Source organism: Cupressus sempervirens, chromosome 10, assembly GCF_028749045.1.
Source record: "Cupressus sempervirens isolate cs-2001-9-10 chromosome 10, ASM2874904v1, whole genome shotgun sequence".
NCBI lineage: Eukaryota > Viridiplantae > Streptophyta > Pinopsida > Cupressales > Cupressaceae > Cupressus > Cupressus sempervirens.
The window spans coordinates 249,539,239-249,558,231 of record NC_143127.1 but is presented as its reverse complement, the minus strand read 5'-3'; the positions used below and the strand labels follow the sequence as shown (position 1 = coordinate 249,558,231).

Genomic DNA, 18,993 nt, shown 5'->3' with positions numbered 1-18,993 from the left:
AGTCAACTGCAGAGGACTTGCCAAAAATGGGGACATTACAAAATCTATGATTCTAATTTCTGATTCTATTACCATTTTACGTTGATAAAGTCAAAGTTCTAGAATTGATTTTAAATTTTCTTGTTTTAGGTGCGTAGTGGGTGATGTCCAGTACTTCGGTGCTAAATCTATAGAGGAATGCAGTTTGTATCTCTAGCCAGCCATGTAGTGCTTCAGGATGTGAGCACAAGTGGAGTATGTTCGAGCATATACACTTGAAGTAGCGCTACAAGTTGGCAGTGAAAAAGGTGAATGATCTTGTACTTGTTCATTACAACCTTTGCCTTTGTCAAAGGAAAGATCTTGGACAATGAGACATCTCCTATCAGTTTAGAGGAGGTTGATCCATAGGAAGAGTGGAACATTGAGATTAATGATCTTGTCTTCATTGATGAAGACTTGAAATGGATTAATTAGGTGGATCAAGAGGCAGAGGTGGTAGTGATGGCAAAGGAGTAGGCTAGAGTGAGAGGAGGTCACCCATCAGAGGACCTTGAAGCTGAGAGTGAGGAATCATCCACGGCTCATACACATGGAGAGAAGATGATTTCTTCAATGACCTATCTAGGGCATACACGTAGGAAGGTTGTGGGATTGACAGATCATTGATATAGGCTATTTCAGCCTTAATCTTTGAGGCTCTAGTTTTTATTTTGATATATCTTTTGAACTTTTGATTCCATGGGTTTCATATTCCAAAAGCTATTGTAGACATTTGATAGTGATACTATTTGTGTTCCTAATGTGTTATTTAATTTAACTTATTTTCTTCAGAAATTTGTATTTATACTTGTATGATCAATGTAAACTTGTGTATGTGTGCAATGCAGCTTCTATGAATCTCAATTATTGTCTTTGATGTGATTCATCAAATGATGCATGAAAAAAGTTTCAAATCCTTAAAAATCTTTGAATTTCCTAGGTTTTTCAATTTGTCATGTCCCTGCCAAGGTTTTGCTGAGTGTGGACGCTGAAGTTGAGTCCAAGTCAAAAATCAGCTTGCCAAGTTTGAGGCGATTCCAAGTCTTGCAACTATGGTCTATTGTATTATAGGGTGCAACACGTTCTACAAGTGAGCTTCCAATTTTGACAACTTTATCAGTTTTTACAGGGCATGCAGTTGGTTTCTTGACTGAAGGTAGTCACCTATGCCTCTCCTTTCAAAGATAGAGGATGTATCAAGTAAGATTTCACCATGTTTTGCAAGTGAAAATCACAAAATCACTTATTGTATGAGTCATCCAATGGTGGATTATGGTAGAGTCTCAAACCTTTTTCCATTGTGTACATTGGATCCACATCCTACGAATGAAAGTCAAATAGGCTTCAATTTACTAGGTACATGGTGGAGATCTCCTAGGCCCAGGGGTGAACTTGGTAGTGATGATACCATATGTTATATTCTAAACCTAACCACCACAAAATAATAAGTAACAAACAATTTATAGGAAATAAATTTTTCTTTTAAGCAATATTAACTAGAAGAAATTAGTGTCATTTTTCACATGAACATGATAACTGTCATGTTCATTTAACTTAAAGTCAAAGATAATAAAGTATATACATTAAACTACCTTTACATGAACATGAATCAACTACAAATCAAATATTGTTTTCAATTGAAAAGGTACCAGTAAACAAACTAATTGGTAGTACATGAAATCAAAGAGCCTGTAAGGGTGGAAGTATTTGTTCTTGTTCCTTTTTCTGCCATTGATGTTGATCCTCATCTAGAAGAGGGAGAACATCATTAGAGGTTTTACCTTCTAATCATTGACCTTCTCAACCTTTTAATCTACCACACAACTTCCCTTCGGAAGTGGCATGACCCTACATGAGGGGTGCAAAAGCAGGATTTAGTCTTTACTACCATTTGAGTCTTGGTTTTTAGAACCTACAATTGTCTTATTCAGTATGCCCTATTGACTTTCTTACCTGTACTAGTGGCTCAAGTGATTGACAGTTACTACACCATTCCATAGCAACACCTTGGCCAAGGTTTCTATTAGAAAGCACTTTACTTTGTGTTGTCAAATCACCACCATACTCATATAATGAGTCCTAGTGACTCATTTGGTCTTCCCTGACCTCAATAGGACTCGCTGTTCAATATGGCATCAATAATGTCCTAGGGAATGCGTACATTCTTAATCCACTTGGATGCCCCTATTCAGCTATTATTTATTCACTTTGGTTTAAGGAGAGTGACCCAATAAACTTCATGCAAAAGATTAATTGGATTATCTACCGACTAATTTAGTATTCTTAGATATACAGATCCTTCTTAATCTGTTTTCTCACGAAGGGTCTAGAGTGTGAATTTTGTATTACTAGTAAAATTGTTTGTGCAATCATACATAATTAATTTAATTTATCTTACTGGTTCTTGTATTCAGATAATTTGATTCTTGACTTTTTCTTGTAATAGAAGATTCATAAGGTAAAGCTGCATCACTTTTTCTATTTAATAAATGAACTATTTCTCTTGTTTATATCCTAATCATGATTCAAACAAGCCAAATATCTTTATCAAATTAGTATCCATGTGTAATGACTCTGATGAGTTATCAATGACATATATCAGTATAAGTTCAAAACGATATGGACTATCTATGTAAGCAAGGATAATGATAGTAACAAATACGATTTCTTTTGAAAGCATTAATGTATTTATTTGAGACAAACTTAAGATTTCGTAGTCATTTAAATGCACTGAGAATATGTTCCTTCAATATGAAATAGATATTTCATCAATTATAAGTATTGATTAGAATTTGTGATGCAAGATGGACTTTCCCGATTCACTTGATGAAAATAAAGAACACTCACTGATTTGAGATAAGGCTTGATCTACCAAGCTGGAGCTCTTTTTATGGCTTGAAACAATGGTGATGCCAAAAGATTAAGCAAGACTACTAGTAGCTTGAGACTATAATCTGTATTGATTCTGATAAGAATTTCTTGGTGGCTCAATAATGCCAATTATTAAATTGATGAACAAAAGATGAAAGATATAGTACTCTGGTTTTCATGGGATGCAAGTAGTGACAAGAATGCAGATCCAATCCATAAAAATTACACTTTCACTAGGAGCGCTTTCTCCTTAAGAAGGGTAACCCTTTGTCACCTAGGTGACAAGATATTACATTTGTCAGTCTCTGAGGAATAATGAACTTGCTACCATCATACTAATATATGATTAATATGATGATAAATGTTTCCCTCTAAATATCAACGAGCTAACCAAGTGTTATATATCCATATATAATTTTTGGTCACGCACACACCATATTTTAGGTTTGATGCAATGCATGCTCTTGTTACTTAGTGCCAACATTTGTGTCCATGTATTGAGATGTCCAAACTCATCATAGGCACATATCTATACTTGTTTGCTATTTTATGACTACATGTGAGATCTTAATAAAAATTCTTATTAACATGAATTATTAATTCTTTAATTAGGTTTAGGATAATGAAACAACCATACTTACCATGACCAAAGGAGTCTAAGGCTATCAACCCTAACTAAGTGACACAATGACCAAGATACTTACCTATGGGTTACTGCTTGAATGACAATTCTGACCTTGCGCCATGCATTTGCACTCTTACTAATGATACTCTCCCTTCCATCACATGGGTGATCTTCTGCCTTCACAGACATAAGAAGAAATTAGTTTATACTTACATTTGTTCCATAATAACATTTCAAACTAACATAACCATCTAGATTATCATCAAGTTCTCAATGTACATTATTCATCCATGAATATTAATTTCTACAAGAATATCATTAACCTACAATCTTCATAGTTAAATTAAATAACTTCATTAATATATAATCGTCATAAATAAATAATTTTGTAGTTCCCATGAAACTATTGTTATAGTTATTTGAAAAGTCTTCAAGAAGCGAACGGAAAACCTTGACACTGGTCTGTATAATGGATGATAGTATGAAAACTTTTGTAGGATGCATGGATGAATGAGCACACAAATTTAGGACATGTGCTGCCCCAATTTCTAAAAACACTATGAAAAGCACAAAAAACTGAGAATAAAAGGTGAAATGATGCCTATCTTACCTAGGGGCTCGCTTTGCTTAACAACATACAACTCCTCAATCAGGGTGGCTCGAAGCTCTCATTTGCAAGGAATTTTCACTAAGGCTCTATGCAAAACTCAAAGAAAATTTCATGACGAATGGTTTAAATGACTCTTATATGGGCCCACATTAGTAACATATAGCCAATTGTTTACCCAAGTATGATTTTTTTTGTGGGCAATCCTAGTTTGTCTCCTTCCTATTTTCCCACTTGCTGGGGGCAAAAATACGGGGCACATATTTTTGGCCTTCATTAGATTTTTTGTTCCAATTGATATCAATGCTTATTAAGCATTCTTCTCGTCAAAGTATCTTCTTCTGTTCTTTTACTAACAAATTTTTTATTTTTGCAGTTATCTTTCATGCTACATATTGGTTTTCTTGCTGAGCACAAGGGGCATATGGAGGCATTGCTTGTGTTCGCTTGGTTGACCTTTGTGATAGCTATAGTATCCTTTTTTGAGTGAAGTACTGCATTTAATCTAGTTCATGAGTTAATGAATATATCTTTTGAGTTACTTAGTCATTCGATCTTGAGTCGATCAAAATTCACTAAATTGGGGGAAAATTGTAGTGTCACAAAAGGCACCCTGTGCATTTATGACGAAATCCACAATTGAGCATTTGCATTTGGACATCGTGGAACCTTAAGAACAAAGAGTTTGTGTGATATCCCCAATCCCAGAGGTCAAATTAATTAAAACAATGACACAATGATCAATATAATATTTAAATAATAAATAATAAAATATAATCAATTATACTATAATAATATTTAAATCTTAATAAATGAATATAATTGCCAGATAAATAAATAATAATATTGCTACATAATTATATAATATCATATGTTGTTAAATCAATACAATATAATCTATTATTAATATAATATTATATTAAACATTTATCTGCCTAATAATATATTAAATAAGTGTTATTATAATATAATAACAAATAAATATTATTGTAATAAACATTACAATTATAAAATAATTAAAATAATTTTCAATTATAAAACATATAAATAAACAAACATTGTATAAATAAACAAGGAATATATAAAGCAAACATTATGTAAATATATTATAACTCAAGAAAGATGGTTACGACCAAGGCCAACGGTCGTAGGAAAGTATTGATGAGGAAGGGACAGAGGCAAGCACGCGGAATTGGGCAGACATAAACCAGTGTAGCAAAGGAATTATTCAACCTTGCAAGAAACCAGATGTCCGACAAGGAGAGTGAATGCATTAACGAAGCTCTGTCAAATCCAAAGTAGTGATTACTCACAGCACGTCATTGAAGAGACAATGGCAATAAGAATCGATCGAACAGTAGACTAACCTGTATTCCAAACAAGAGACAATAGAGATACTGCGAAAAGCAAACACAAGGAGGAATTTGAAGGTAACGTGAAGGATAAAAGGACTCATACTGTGGTTCATAAGTCATCAGTCGTAGCAAGAAAATCAATACAAGAGGTGCAGAGCGTGGAAGCCTTCATTGCCATCAAATACATATTTCTTCAATCTTTGGACGCCATAACAGGTGTTTGTTCTGCTGCAACATTCCAACAACATTGGCATACTTTTTGCAATAGCATGGCATTAACAGAGGATTGTGATTACTGTCTTAGAGGCTGCATTAAAATTTGTGAGCAGGTTGTTGGAGTTCAGGCGGCATACAACACCATTAACACCTGAATTTTGGCATCATTACACCTATAATTGGGCGTTGGAAATCTCTGCCATATTCTGGGCAGCGTTGTTGGGGTTGGTGATAAATCGTGGAATATGTATTGTCAGTTGCAACAGATTTCTACATACAAGTTCTTCTAGATATATCGTCATTTCCTTGAGTGGTTAAGCGAATAAATTGCAGCATTGAATTATAACCAAGTTGTGGTTATTGGCATAAGATAATAGCTGTATTTCATTTCAGCACTTCTTTGTATTCTGTTAGTTCCAAAAACATATATTTCTCAAGAAGATACAAAAAGTTTCCAAACCAAACATACAAAAATTATATTTGTGCCCCATTGCTAGTGTGGGCCAGTAGGGTTCATTACATTATGATAACTGGCTCAAATTCAGAGAACAACACAATATACAAAATCTGCCTTTTGTCGGCCACAGACACCATGCACTTGTCCTCAAAAGATTTTGTTTTTAAAAAGAGCATATTCCACATCAGATCCTCTTTCGACATGTGACCCTTCCTCCAATGTGTTCGAAATGGCTACTACTGCCCACTCTAAGCTACAAAACCCCCCATCTTCTCATTTTTACTATTTGGCAACACAATCTCACTATTGGCTCTCACTATGATCTCTACAATGAAGCTTTGTCAAACTTTGCACTCTATTTCATAAAAGATTAGTCTCCTTGTCTACACATGCAAAGCTATCATCTCAAGCGAGGGGTTTCTGCTATGCAACACTATCTCTTCTCTCTTATCTATGCATCTGATATATCGTGTCTAATCAACACATGCATTGCATGTTAGTATTATGATATGTGTGAAATTGGTTTCCTCCATTAAGTGAGGTCTCTTTCTATTACATTCTTGTCTATCGGTTTTCTTACAAATCTATCTATTTGTCTATCCATGGAGGTGAAAACACAAGCAGGGGTTTGGACTACAACAAACCCCTATACGACCCCAACACATTTCCTTGTTTCTATGTGCGTAGGTCATTAACGGATTTGTCGGGTGAAGAGGAGTGTGTAGGATTAAGCCAGGAGCATCTAGCTTTTTTTTGTCCGTACATACTACAGTACATTGTGTAGATGTCCCCATGGCAAGCTAGCTAAGACATAGGGTTCACCGAATTTTAGGATTCAGGGTCGAAATTTGGCGAATTTATAAGAAATGAAAAGAAATTCGTAAAAAATTGTTTAAAATTCGTATGGCCAAAAAATAGTTGCTGTTTTTTGGAAAAAAAAAAATTGTGACATTTTTAAAAGGTTTTCAGGAATTTTTTAATAAATAAATGGCTTTTGCTTACACAAAATGCATCAAGATCATTTTGGGATGGCTAGGGAAAATTATGGCAGCCATTGTCTGTCATTGTTAGCATCAGTTCGAGGCAGCCATTGTCTGCAAAACGTCATGGTGGGTTGCAGTGGGTTGTGGGCCATTTGTCTGCAATGTTTGCGCTTTGCAACTTGTTCATGGGTCTGGTCTGCAACCATTCTCTGCAAATTGTTGCTACCTCTCTTATTAATGAATCATCGTTGCCTCTCCTCAATGTGTTTGCAGTTCCATTCCTCTCCTTTGTCGACAGTCATCGTTCTATTCTCATACTTATTTAAATTTATGTTGTTTTTATTTGTTTACAGGTTTTTGGGTTTCAATTTATTTTAATTTATACTTATTTAAATTTATGTTGTTTTTATTTGTTTACAGGTTTTTTGGTATCAATTTATTTTAATTTGTGTTGTCTTTATTTGTTTATCAGTATTAAAGCATTTAAGTTTGTTTAGAATGTTAAAAAATTATTTACTAAAATATTAATATTTGTTATTTGTATGTTCATTCATTATTGTTAGATTACTATATTTTAAAATATAATTTCTAAAAACATTTATATTTATTATTTTGTATGTTTATTCATCAATAATTTAATTTCAAATCATTTTGTAATGATTAACTATTTTGATAATTTATTGTATATATTTAATTTTTTTGAAAATTATATAACGCCAATTTAATTCCAAATTTTTTACGAACATCATTGTTGAACTCGAACCTTGTGACTTAGCAAGCTAGTGCCCAAGGCTGAGAGCTTGCCACCCTTAAGGTAGGAAGTTTATTATTCAAGCTTTTTGTTTCCATAGTCAAAATATTTCCAACTTATCGTAACCATCAGTTATTTCAATATTTCAGTTTGAGCATTAAATCAACAGTTCTTTTAGTTTATCTCCCCAGCTCACCAAAACCCTAGTTTAAGTGAGGTACCATTAGGTATATTTGCTCTTTGGTATCTTGAGATCAAATTTCCCACCCTACAGAAAGTTGAAAATCTCCTAGCCCTTGAGTTCTATTCTTTCAGTAGTCTGTTATTATTTCTCAACCATATATATAGTCTCACTAATTCTTAACCGTTCAGCTGGCATAGATAACTAGGCCAAGGTTTATATCACTGAAAAACATGAGCAAAATACCATGGACCCAAGAGGTTGGCTATCACACTAATAAGAAGCAAATAAATATTGTATTAGAAATACAAAATAAGCTTTATGAAGGTACACATTTTATTTGTATGTTTACATCTTCCCATCTAAGAAAATATCTTACGGCAATGTATATTTTGGTAGCTGGCACGAGTAATGATGATGAGGGCTTCTAATGTGTCATTTAGGCCAAGTTGGTCAGTAGAACCTATAAAAATGCTTAGGAAAATACATCATGTCTATATCCTCTTTGCAAAATGCCACTCTTGGAGTTGCCTGACTGCGCATAACATATTTTTGTTTATATTTAGAATTATGTTTATTTAGAGATTTACATTGCATTTACAGTTTTATTTTTAAATGTTTTCTTGTTTGATTATCCTAGAAAGTTGTACTATTTATTGTATTGTATATGTGGTAATAAACATTTATGGGTTCTTCATTTGCCATCAACACTTTTTCATAACCTTTTTGCTTCAGGTAGTCGTTTGGTTGTTGAAGTTATTTTTAATAAAGTTTAGTCTTGTGGGTCCTGCAAAGGGTGTTACAAAATGAAGAAATTACCATCAAGAAGATTAGCAGATTCTTTTTTTGGCTCTCTCACTTTGTACTCACAGCACAAAAACATGCTTTGGTTAATCTTAATACTTTGCAATTCCTTGCAGCAAATATCTGGCATTACTAGTAGGCAAAAGCGGTTTTTTCCTCCACTCTTTGTGCTAGACAAATTTAATATAGTTAAAGAAAAGAACATTATATACGCAAATCTTGCGATGCTGTTATTAAACTCTTTAACCTATATTTATGTGGTTTTGAATCTTCAGAGTCTGCAATCTGGAGATTTACACTTGGGAATCAAGCCCAGAAACTCAGGAGATCTTCAAAAAAGCTATGTATGTTCAGATTTAATACATTTTAAGATAAAAACTCCAGGACCATGTCAAACTGGAAGTGGTTTTGGCACTGATCCCATTGGAAATTTTCTTCAAACAAGATTGTTTAGTCTTAACTTCATATCAATCTTATTGATTATTCTGCTATCACTATTTGGTGGTTTCATCATTGGAAGAAGTTATTAGATCTATGATAGTTAGCAAACCAGGAATGTAAAAAAGGCACGCACTAGATTGAGTTGGTATTCAACAATTGGACTTTGAATTATTCCATGCAAATATTGTTTTTCGAGTCCCTTCAAAGAACAGTCTTGTGAGTGAACTGTTGCTAACCTGAATATGCCATACGAGATTATTTATTATTACTTTGGAATGGAACTATCTCTTCCTTGCACTTCTTTTGTACAAAAACATTCTTCCATCACTATCTATACAGTTGTTCCTTGAGCACCACTTTGCAGGACCTTATAACCCTTTATATGCTTGGTCTTTATTCTTGTGAAGATAAAGGAATTAAAATTTTTTTTACTTTCCTAAATGTTATATTATATATGTCTTTGATTTCTTATATGCACCCAAAATCTTAAAAATAATGCCACACAAGATTGCTCTCTCTATATGGTTGTACCTTCGTTAATCTGCTAGATCATTTTAACAACAATTCTTAGTAGTTATAACTTTAAATAAACACATCAGATTTCCAGTCCAAGATATTTATTGTAACTGATTTCTGGATTTAACTGTGTAGAAGTTTTGCATCTTGGATTGCATTCTGTGATTCATCATCAACATGAAAATGAACAGCTGTAGGAGAAAGATATAACTTTATCAAACTTAGCCTGGTGTATATGTACATAAATATTTGGTGATTTGAATGTATATACTTACTGTTTTTCTGGTTAATTTCAATACAAACAAATATGGCCATCCCTAATCTAGAAAAAGGATCTTCAATCCCTTTTATGTTCTTGCTTCCTTGGAAATTAATGAGTCATTGAAGGCTGATCGACCTTATCAATGACAACAGGCATTGGCAATCCTCAATTTGATGTTTTTTCTTTTTCTTGGTACCTTCATTTTGGAATGCAAAGATTCAAGAGACATTGTAGTGATATTAATATGATATTAAGTGATATTGAAGGCCAACTTAAAATTTTTAAAAATATCTTGAAGATTAGTCTCGCCCTAGCTCACTCCTCCCCAACCCCGACTTGACATCAAAGTAACACCAAGATAAGGTGGGTTGGGCACCAAGTTGAGTCACGGGGATACCCAGGCACAACATAAAACTAGAAAATATATCTCTAGGAAGCTGGCACATTGAAGATTCAACATGGATTTTAGTTTGTTCTAAGAGGTATCCAAAAGACTTACGGTAATCATATAGCACCATAATATAATAGCATTGGGGTTAGCACCTCTATTTTTTTGGAGACTCAACATATATGAGATCCATGTTAAGATGGATCAATGCTATTTTTAAAGTTCTACCCAAGGTCTATATTTAGGTGGAAAATTTTGGTTGAAATTCTTAATACAAGATTAAATTCTTATGTCAGAGTGATCAACAATGTTGAAGAATGCATCAATATCTCATGTAACTGGTATTATTTATATTTAGATGTAATAATAACGAATATTGTTTTGTAGTGCGTATTTTAGAAATGGATGCACATATATGAGGTATGATAATTATCCTCACCAGACCTGAAGGAAATTATGCTGATAAACTATGAGCAATCTAAAAAGTTACTATTTAGGACTATTGATTATTTAGACCCTATAACTTTCCCATTTACTACTAATATTAGAATAGGTATCTCCCCCATATTTTGCCTATGTGATGAATATGTGGGTAATTGTGTTCTGCTTCTAACGGCTGTGTTTAGATTTCATCTCATTGTTGTTCTCTAAGTTATAATGAGTCGCTTTATATTAATGAATGCTTTTTCCTCTTCTACTATAAAGACATGCTGTAGCATATTGTGTTTCTTGGCTGAACAGGAAAAGACCAATATGTGGTTGCTAGGTATATTTACAAGTGCTCTATGGTTAAATAAGTGTGCAGTCATAATTGTGGTTGTCATTCAGTCTTAATAACCAATGTTCAACAATTAGTTAATGGTTGGCATGTCAAAGGTTGAAGTTAACTATTGGATCAACCTAAAAACATTAATGTTACATTGAAAGGGACATTGATGTGGAGGCAGCAGATTTTTCTATATGAGTTAATTATTTGTGGAGTTGTCTAAATATATTTATAAGTGCATCATGACTACATCTTAAACATATGCTATGTGTAGATAATCAAAATCTTGAGTGGACCTTTGCAACCATTTCAAAAGGAACTTGAAATGGCATGGACAACAACTATGGATGAGTTTGTTAAGGTACAATAGAGAGCTATCTCTTGGAGTATGTGGATACCTTTACTAGAGAGACCTCATAATTTTCTTTTGAAGCCGTGCTAGGTATATAAGTAGTTAGCAATATGAATGAAGTTGTTATTTGAGGATAAGCACTTTGAGTCGTTTACTCCATAGTACATAATGTCTACATAAGGAGTCTAGCAATCATGTGGGCCATTATAAGAGTGTTGTGGGAGGAGTGCTATTAATGTGTAATATCACACAAGGATTCAACACAATAAGACTATTAGCTCCTTTTTTATTCATGATCATAAATTTAGAAAGAAAAAACACATTGCTTCAAGAAAAAACTAACAGAAATACACAATGCTTAACAACATATCTATGTAACTCTTTTAAGAACCATTCATCAAAACCCTCAAATCTCAAAGGACTATGTTTTATCACTTTTCACAATACCAGCACCAAGTATGGGCATCCATGACTTGTTTGGTGGATGCTACCAAGTATAGCTACTGTTATTCTCATGGAGGAAATTAATGACCTTCCTAGAACTAGCACTAACCATGTGTGGTTGTGTCCTAGTTTGATTTCTAAATCTAGTTGTCTAGAATTGTTACATAAAGACATCTAAACAACATATGAGTATTGAAAAGATTGATAATAAGTAAAAAATAACACTTCTGTGGTTGCACGATTTGATGAGGTGAATTCATACAGTCTTACAAAGTTCCATCGACGATTGCATCTGTGAGCTATAGTTGCACAACTTTAATTTTTGTTGGTTTTCTACTATCGCCTTTAAAGGTTTAATTTGCAAACGCACTGGCGTTGTGGCTTATGTCCTTTTAGGATTTTATTTTTCAGCAATTTACCTTATTCTCTCGTTACCTTACATCTCACAATTTGCTTTAACAAAATCTGGTTACGTTATAAATTCATAATAGTTGCACATTGAAATTGCATGCATCAAAAATCAAAAATTACAAAATTTTTTTATTTTGTACCAACGATACCACCGATCATTTTTATATTTTTTTTGTGTAATCATTCCCACATTTAATGGTTTTCTTATCTTATTGAGCTTCACTTTGTTTTGAGAGTATTTTAATATTTATTTCATCTAACATTCTTTCATGATTTCATCCATTAATAAGATATACCATTCATTCATTATCACATGACATTCATTGATAACATCCCTTAACATTCATCAATATTCATTAACACATATCATTCATGAACATTCATTAGCACATAAATAGATACATTAACATAAAAGAATCATTCATTATCAAATAAGGTACATTACAATCATTATTTTTTGTTTTTTCTTGCTATTAGTGAAAAAAACTTGAGGGTCAATTTCTTCATCATCTCCCTTTGCTTGTGTTCTCAATGTATGTCTAGTCTGAGGATGAAGTCACTATTTTATAGGGGGGTTTTATGCAATAACAAACAAATGGGTCAAATTCATAGCATATTTTTATTATTGTTACAAGTGTTTGATTAAGTTAAGAAATATAATTGTTGAAGTCGATGAAAGATCAACCCCACAGCTCCCAAGAATCACCTGCATGCAAACACCTATCACAAAAACAGAAAAACAAAAGCTATGGAGGCTAGAATTCTCAGATCCATTGATGAGACATTCTTGATGAGCAAAAAGATAAATTTCTATAATCAAAAGTGAATAAACATTTAATTACAATGAGAGATCAATCCTTATAAAGGAGATCAAAACCCTTAAAGGTAAAACCTAGGTTGCATGATAATAATTAATTATTATATGCCCAAAGTTTAGCTTAAGTAAACTAGAGATAATAAGTAACTTAATAATTAAATCAATATGATTTAATTAATAAGAAAAAACTCTACTACTCTAACAATAACTATAGCGCTCTTTACCTAATGGGCAATATCATCTTTCGACATTTGGTCTCACCTTGACCTCAACTGGTTGAACACTCTCTGGAGTTAAAATATGAAAAGTTATGTGAATCAAAAAACTAATTGCAATAAAATTTGTTTGAAGGAATAACAATGGTCCCCTTTACCTGATGGAGGAACGTTACACTCTTGATGTTGTATAGTTGGGTCATGCTCTACTTGGTCAACACTGACTACATGCTCTAAAATATTAACAAAAAGGGTTACATTAATCACTACACCAATTTTAATTTAAGATATTTAATTGTATTATTTATCACATATAAAATATTAATAGAAAATGAATACTTGCACTCTTGGGATGCACATCCAGAGCTTCGCCATATGTTGTTTGTTCTCTAGAATTAACATTCTACATGGTTGCTTGCTTATTTAAAACAAATATACTCACCTAATGTTGGAGCTTAACATCAAATGGATTATTTACCTATGTGGCAAAAGTAGTAGTATCTCTTGTTTTGACACTCATTTCTTATAGTTATCCATCTATAGTTGTATAGCCTTGTTGGTAAGATATTCTATTTTCATCTTTAGTGAGCGCTGTATTGAACTCAATGCCTTGCATTTTTAGTTAGTATTGTGAAGAATTATGCTTTTATTGTTTTATTAAAACAAAATTGTTTGCAATTTATAAAAAATTAATGTGATATTTCATTTAGTCATGCAACAAGTTTCATATAACTACTAGAGACAAGTTTGTGTCGACCATTCTTTTCTTTCCTTTGCTTCGTTTCCTTTGTTGTGTCAGGAAGTATTTGAAAAGTTTTGAATATGTTAGATTATATAAATATAAAGAGTAATTAGTACATAATTAAATTCTTAATAGGTGCAGGGAAAACAATTCCATGGAAGCACCTAGGGTTATTGATGCATCCTAAAGAAGTTGGAAAAATGAATGAAGACCATGAATGTCATTAAATAAGACTAGGATAAGTTAATTTTAATGGCATATTAGGAGTATTAAACTCAAGTTGTGAATAATGACATGAGGCCTTAAGGACTACTATGTAAGGCTAGAAGGGCAAGTTCAAAGAGTTTGGTTAATAATCCACTTTATTCATGGTTAAATCAATTGACCACACTAATGTAAAAGGGGAGATCTAAGTTTCCAAGTTTCCAAGTTGATGACTTTTTTTAATCAACTTCACAACCCAAAATTAGCAAAATAGTGATTTAAGGGTGGTTTTTGGTCAATTAGGAGGGTAGTTAGGATGTTTTTATCATTTCCCAATGATGAAACAAGCTCATATTTATGTTTGAAATTATCTAGAAGAGGTAGATTGTATGTGGAATTCAATTTTGATGCCAAGAGTGTCTCAATGCATTAGGGTTGTGAAGACACAAATATATGTACTTTACATTATTGTCTCACAAGAAATATTAGTGATTTTTATGTTGACATCATTAGGACTATGAGAATCCTTATTTTTTATATGTGTAACATCAAATCTTGAACAAGATAATGTATATGGTACCATTTGAGATGAAATTTATACCCATGGAATGATATTAATGTTTAGGATGACTTGCTCTATACATATTTCTTCAAATCTCTTCAAGCTATGAAAATATTTGATCCACAAGAAAATATGTGATTGCCAATTTGGTATTCATCTTCTTTTTTCTATAGAGTATGCACAAATCCTTTGGTTCACAATGACTATTATTAGGTATTTGACTCCTTTTTTCCAAGCTTGTACAAGTTATTATTCAGGGATGATTAAAATATATGTTTGTTGACAATACATATAGTTTTTCATTCATGTCACATTATAGAAGGAACTTCTAAGACTACACTATCGGCCTATATAGGAGATATCTAAAGACATTTCATGTTATCAAAGATAAGGCAACGCTATTAGAAAGATGATTATGGTATTGAAAAATGGAGATCAGTTATCAAAGGCCAACAACAATTGGTAAGACAAGAACATATTAGAGAAAATTTGTTTATGGAAGGATCAAGAAGAAAGAACCCTAGAATCTAAGGTTGAGATTATACAATTAATGATCAAGGGATCAGAGAATAAAGTTTAAAAAAACCTTGGGTTATGGAGAGAGTAAAGAACGAACATTGAGAAATCAAGCAAACAGGGAAACAAAAAAGGAAACCAGAGGAAGGATTGATGAGCATCATGGATCTGACGAGCTTTGGAAGAAAGCACAAATATATTAAATTATCTTGTAAGAAATCCTAATTAGTTTTCTACAAGGTACTCTAAATCCTTTAACAAGGTAGTCACTAAAAGTATTGTTGAGTTCGTTAAGAACTTTTGTAAATCCTTTAACATGGTGAATGCCACATTGGCGGGTTACAATCTCTTTAAACAGTAATCTTAACAGGGTGTTGATACAACTCACATTGTATTAGTCACTCCTTATCAGGTGAGTCACATAGAAGGTGATATATTGTATATATGCTTTAACGAGAAATATTTTTCTACTGCATTGAAGAAGTGGGTGTTATCCCTACCATAGTTTTTCCCTCTACCAAGGGTTTTCTACATAACTAATTTTTTTTGTTATGGGTGTGAATCTTTTATGTTACTATTTATTTACTTTATGTTTTATCAATAATACTATACAAGCTATTGGTGAATTATGAAAGTGAATGTCATGATTAACAATTGGTATCAGAGAAAAGTTTTTTATAAGAAAAGCCTAACAACTTGAGAGTGGATCTAGGAATATGGAGAGGAATGAAAAAGAAAATAAGTTGGGAGAAGCCTTGAATGAAACACTTGCACATATTGATGATTTGAAGTAAAAGTTGAGAAAGTAATTTGCAAAGAGGAAAGAATTATTAGAAAGATTATAGATAAGTCTACATTATTTGAGGAACAATTGAAAAATAGCACTAATTCAAAAGAAGTTGATGCTACAATTGTAGACCTAATGGAAAAGAATACATAACTAGAAGAAAACCTCAATGAAACCCAAAAGGAACTCGAAAGTCAATCCCTAAGGATGACTAAAATACTTGAATGAATGAAGATTTTCGAGGAAGCAAAGGAAAGTCTAGAAACATTATGCTCAAGCTACAAAAAGAAAAGAAAAGAAAAGAAAAAAAACCCATTAAATGAATATGTGTGAATGAGACAAACGAAGAGAACAGGAAGATAATAATAATAATAATTTGAGAAATGAAGTTGACAATCTTAAGAACAATGTAAAATGTGAAAAGGAAGTTAGTGAGGCTCATGTTAGAGAAAAAGGTTGATTTAATTTCATTAATTAAATTACCTTTTCTCCCTTCTTAAGATTTCTCTTTATGTGCTTTTTACATTCTCTCTTTAATAACTAATTAAATAGCTTTTACCTTTTAGGTTACCCTCTATAACATTTTAGGTTACCCTTTCTAGTTTTGATCTCCTTTTATAAGGATTGATTTTTTGCAATAATCTACATCTTTTCTTTATCTGAGAATACAATTTGCATATTTCCAGAGCAAAGCCTTGCCTCTTTTTGTCTTTTTCTTCTCTGTGACAAGTTTTCTACATGTAGGTATTCGAGGGCTTCATGGATTTGATTTGCATATTTTCTCAAATCCTTCATGGTATTAGAGACAAATCTATTATGGCTTCTTTAGTATTTGGAGAAAAAAGAGAACAAGGGTTTGACAAATTAGATCTGGAGTTTTTTTTGGGTATTTCTTGTGAAATAGGGTTTTTTTTTAAAAAAATTCAGAGTACTTTGAGGCCAAACTGACCTCACGGTTGGATTCAGAAGGTGACAAAATCCCAATTTCCATATAAAGTTTGTCCATGCTAGACAACGTTGATCTGGGAGGCAAAACTTTTTTTGCCTAGAAGGCTATACGACCTTCTGCACATAGTCTGAGGCAATTTTTTTAATAGAATTTTTTTTTTAAAAAAGGGCTACAAGCCATTTTCTGGCTTGTAGGTCCCTTTTTCTGGTGTCCATAGTGCTTTTTGACATCGTCGAACCTTTTCCAACCCGTAAAAATTTCTGCATCACTGCTCCTATTTTCGGTGGCCGCTCTGGCAACGTTTTTCGATTTCAAGCACCAACGACTTTTCCTCATGAAATTTTTTGGCATGCCACTTCACCCAGTGTAACTGAGGCTCAGCTGCCTACTACTGTCGCCACTGCACTACCATGGCCACACTGCTCCTGCCAACCTCCACCCACGTGCTACCACTGACACCTACCATGTGTTAGGTGCCACGTCTTCATTTTTGGGCCCACTGCCATGCGACATAGCACATGACAGTCTTTTTTGCTATGACAGACAGTAGGCCATCAAATTTAAAGTAGTAAAATGTTGATGTAAGCATGACATGAGCACTCCATCATCCCTCCTGCTTGCCCTTCAAGTCCTTTTTGAACTAATATTTCTTTTTTGGCCATATCTTGAGCATATAGAGGTCTTTTTTTTATCCGAAAGAAGTGCCAGAAAGCTAGTTCCAAGATAGAGACAATGACGCAATAAATTTTGAGTTTTGATGCAGTTTGGTTGCCTGCTTACGTAGTTAAATCTGGATGTTCTATTTTTCACTTCAGAGGGCATATCTTGAGCATCCCAGCTCTATTTTTCAAAAATTTTATATTTTTAGAAAGTTGTATCAGTTCTCTTTCTAGAAATACTAGTCTGTCTTCCAGATTTTGCTCCAAGCTCTTTCTATTATGGTTTTTTTATTGCACTATGGTGAATATCTTGGGTGTTTCAGGTCCAGGGATCATTTTTGTGGCATGGAATTTCTTCTTTTGGGTTGTACTATCTAATGTAATAACTCTTTTCCCTTTCTAATCATTGTTGATATCATTTGTAAGCATGTTTATGCAAACACACTAAGATAAAGTGCTACTCCTTGCATTTTCAAGATCTTTCTCATCATTGTGACTTGTTGTACTCGCATTACGTTATAAAGTGTCATGGGGGGATAATTGTTTTCCTTTTAGTGCCCTCTTCCTTTGTCAAGTGAGTGTCCCTTCCACGACATCAGCCTCATGATGTGTTGATGACATGTTTCTTTATAGGTGTTTGTACCTCTTCATCACTCTCGATGTTCTTGATTCTTTCTATTTTGCAAGAGGTATTGGCTCACTTTCTCAGTTGCCTCACACCTCACCCTTGTTTGCATTGGGGGGGTGTTTTTTTGTTGTTTCTCATGCTTCCTTGGTTTGATTGATGAAATCTTCAGGCTTTGGTATTTTATGCCATTTGTATCTTCGAGTTCAATTTTTTATCTTTGTTTGCCCCCTAATTTGATGTAGATTACAGTCTTTTCTACTTGGTTAGGTTTTATTTCATAGGAGGTTTTGCAAATCAACAATATCTTTTTGACAGAGTTTGCAACTTCTACATGTTTTAGTGGTTTTCTTCATGATTTCTCTTTGTTCCTATTTCTTGGATCAATTCCTCTAGTTGTAGGCTTTTGCAATCCTTCACTAGGTTTTTAGCTATCTCTTTTTGGAGTAGAGTTTTTCCCATTGGG

The 18,993-nt window shown here is 33.2% G+C and overlaps 1 protein-coding gene across 3 annotated transcripts in view; it reads left to right on the top strand.

Annotated features, from left to right (window-relative positions):
- Positions 1-9,668, top strand: part of LOC149533567 (uncharacterized) — a 117,932-nt gene extending 108,264 nt beyond the window's left edge. For all 3 annotated transcript variants that reach the window (XM_089803589.1, XM_089803587.1, XM_089803588.1), the window contains one exon: positions 9,147-9,668. The gene's annotated coding sequence lies outside the window, so the exon portion shown is untranslated. The remainder of the gene's footprint in view (positions 1-9,146) is intronic.
- The last annotated feature ends 9,325 nt before the right edge of the window (positions 9,669-18,993 follow it).